Here is a 3,910-nt window from a genome sequence, read left to right on the forward strand (position 1 = left end):
ACGTAGGTGCTTGTCTAACGCAGGAGCGGCGAGTGCCGGCCTCACCTCAACTGTGCCAGCATCTGATTTTCTCATCGTCAAACCTATTTTGCCCCTTTGACAGGGACACCGTAACAACTCCTTATGGCCCTTGCTTATTTCCACTGGAATTCTGAAAATTACACACTAAGAAAGGAAACCGAAACGCCCAGTTTGGCACAGTCGAAGGGGCAGGTGCCCTTTCCGACTGCCTTTCTGCCACCCTGGCTCCATGACCTGGAGGTCTCTGCGGCCTCTTCTTTGGCTTTAAATATCCCTTTTAAGGCTAATGCAGCCCTGGAGGTGTCCCTGTCAGACACCTCAGGCCCAAAGTGGCCTGAGACAGGCCCGCAGGGTCAGGAGGGAGAATGGACTGGCCGGGGGAGGTGGCCCCCCACTCCTCCCCCGGGCTGGTGCCCCTGGGATGCCTCCTTGCATCCTATGAATAATAGATGGTCTTTCTGCATCTGTGGGGGTTCGGGGAGGTGGGGACTCCTTCCTCTGCCCAGATTTGGACCCCGGGGCAGGAGACGCCCCAGTTCGTATGTGGCACAGCTCCGGTCGTGCTCGCTATGGGCCCCCTGAAATTCATGCGTTGAAAGCTGACACCCTGTGTCATGACATTAGGAGGCGATTACGTCCTTAATGATGGGGGATTAGTGCCCTCGTACGAGGGACTCCAGACGGCTAGCTTGCTCTCTTTCTGCCACACGGGACATCAGGAAACGTCAGCAGCCCACCCCCACCCCCCACCCCCCAAAGGGCTCTCACCAGCACCTACAGTGCTGGCACCCTGATCTCCGACCCCCCAGCTTCTGTCATTTATAACCTGCCCCTCCTGTGGTCTTCTGTCACAGCAGCCCGAGCTAACAGCCATCCCCGGCGCTTTTCCCTTTTGGAAATCTGCCCCCGCCCCAATCCTTGCTCTGCCTGATGATAGGGGGTTGAATAATGCCCCCCCCCGCGATATGCCCATCTCTTAACCTTCAGAACCTGCGAACGTGATCTTATTTGGACAAAGGGTCTTTGAGATGTAAGTGAAGGGTCTTGAGACGGGGGGTTCATCCTAGGTTGTCCAAAGCCGTGTCTTTTTTTCTGTTTATTTATTTATTTTGAGGGAGAGAGAGAGAGAGCACCAAGGATGGGCAGAGAGGGAGAGGGAGAGAGAGAATCCCAAGCAGGCTCTGCTGTCGGCGCGGAGACAGATGAGGGGCTCGAACTCATGAACTGTGAGATCATGACCCGAGTGGAAACCAAGAGTCGGCGGCTTAACCGACTGAGCCACCCAGGTGGCCCCCCAAAGACCCGTCCTTATAAGAAAAGGAGATATGAGGCGCACAGAGAGGAGGCCACGTGACCACGGAGGGGAGGCTGGAGGATGGGCCTCTCCCAGGACCTCTGAAAGAGCACAGCTCTGCTCTTGATTTCAGGCTTCCGGACTCCACAACTGGGAGAGAACACATTTCTGGTGTGATTAGCTGCCCGGTGTGTGGTTGTTAAGCTGCAGCTGCCCCAGGACATTGATACGCGCAGGAGAAGAGGGGTTACTGACCAGCCGCAGAACGGCCCGGCCTCAAGATTCCAGCACGTGTCGCCCTCCACGCACGGGCGCGCCCACTGAGCGCTCGCCCGCCCCGCACCTGCCCCACCTGTTCCTGACGTCCCACCTCATGGGTCCCCGGAGGCGGACGTGTGTGGGCTGATCTCAGGTGAACACAGATGAATCGTGAAGCATGAACTGTAACGCGTCATCTGGTTTTGGCAAATGACGTCGACGGGGCCGTGCACAGCACTGCTCCAAAACAACCTCTGAAAACGTATCAACTTAGGGGCACCTGGGTCTCTGTAGGTTGAGCGTCCGACTTCGGCTCGGGTCACGATCTCACCGTTCGTGAGTTCGAGCCCCGCGTCGGGCTCTGTGCCGACAGCTCGGAGCCTGGATCCCGCTTCCGATTCTGTGTCTCCCTCTCTCTCTCTCTCTCTCTCTCTGTCCCTCCCCTGCTCACACTCTGTCTCTCTCTCTCTCTCTCAAAAATAAATAAACATTACAAAATTTAAAAAAGTAAAAACATATGCACTTAGGCAAATCAGCACGTGGGAACCATCAGGTCTCTAACAGGGCAGGTGTTGGAATGGCAGATACAGGTGTAGAAAGAGCCTGAGGCTACCCCACAAGTGTCGGGGTTCCTGGGGGTCAGTTCCAGGAACTTCCTTCTAAGGGAAGGGGAAACTGAGGCCCAGAGGGGAAGGGACCTGCCCGAGGTCGCCCATCTGCCATCGGGTTGTACCAGGAGCCTCCCAATCCCCCCCCCCCCCCCCCCACCCCACAACGGCTAGGCCGGTCGGTCTTCACTGCCTGGCAGGGACGCGGGGCTGGGCCGTGGCCGCCGGCCCACTGGGCCCACATTCCCACAGGCCTTGGCTGTGGGTGCTGAAAGCCTCAAGCTGCACCCCTGGGCGGGGCCGGCCTGCCCTGCACGGGGCGGGGGCCGGGTCTTTCTGCTGAGTCACTAACGAAGCTCAGGCCTGACCACAGGACATTTTTGAGATTCCAGGTCTGGCTCAGCAGAGGTTGGCTTTGGCCTTGCGGCAGGTCTGGCCTCACCCGGCCCAGAATCACAGCCTTGCAGAACCGGGAGGGTCCCTGGGGCTAGGCTGGGAGGCGGGGGGCCAGCGCCCATCCCTCCCGGTCGGCCACTTCCTGCTGCCTTTCTGGTGGGACCTGCCCTCGTAGGGGGAATGTCATGCCAGCGGGGGTCCCAGCCTACAGCAGGACTTCAGACACGAGGGGCCCAAGACTGAAGAGGTGCTCAGAGCTGCCTTTGTGCCTGCTTGTGAGTTTTCTCAAAGAAGAGTAATGAGAAAACCATTTTCATTGCAACAGTTGATTGGCGTGGGTTAAAATGCAAAAAGCGTAAAAGAATCTATGATTTAAAAAAAAAAAAAAAGTCTCCTAGCCCAGTCCCCAGCCCCCCACCATTTCCTCCCGAAGGGAACCCAATGTTATCAGTTTCCTGAACACCCAGGCAGATATTTGACGTGTCGACAAGCAAATTAACCCGCACGTATATGCAGAGACATCCATAGATGTGCACAGATAGACGCACGCATACATCCACACATAAATACTCGTACGGGTATATAAGCATATACATTCTTGCATCCGAAAGGAGGCATATCTTTGTCCTCTGAAAGCAAGTTTAGCTTCTGGAAAGTGCTGCCAGTTTGGGGGGCCAAGAGAAGGAGGCTGCTGGAGGACGGCTTTTGGCAAAACGTGAAGCAGGTGCTTGAGAAACGTCTCCGAGGCCCTCACGACCCCCCAGAGGGGGGCAGGGCTCCTTTCCCAGAAGAGGGTCCTTGTCACTGGGACCCGAGTCTCCCGGGGACGGACGGCGTGGAGCCAGGCTGCCCGTCCTTCCCGCCGTCATGGACACACACCGCCTTGACCCCTCCGTGCCTCAGTGTCCCCGTCTGTGAAGCGGGGATAAAGCCACACCCAGGGTCCCTGCGAGAGGCAGTGAGAGTGTGGGTCCAGCGTGAGGGCTGGCAGCACCCGCACGGAGGGGGGGCTCAGGAAGTCCGTGTACACAATCCCAGAGACCCCCACCCCCCAAATGTCCAGGTGTCCCGGCTCCTGACAGGACAGGAGCTCTGAGGGCCCCAGACTGGACCTCTGCCTGCTGTTGACGAGGAACAGACTTTCTCTGGATGTTCCGAGATGAACTTGCCCGACCCGGAGCGTGTCCCAGCCCGTGGACACCTGGCCGGCAGTTTAGGGACGGGTCGAAGCCCACGGATTAGGAGGGACGTGCGGTGAAATCCCTGAACGCGGAAGGAACATCAGAGGGTCTGCTCTACAGTGACCCAGCTCAGCTACAAAAAGCGTGGGCTT

The sequence above is a fragment of the Panthera onca genome, chromosome D1, assembly GCF_046562875.1.
Source record: "Panthera onca isolate mPanOnc1 chromosome D1, mPanOnc1 haplotype 2, whole genome shotgun sequence".
NCBI lineage: Eukaryota > Metazoa > Chordata > Mammalia > Carnivora > Felidae > Panthera > Panthera onca.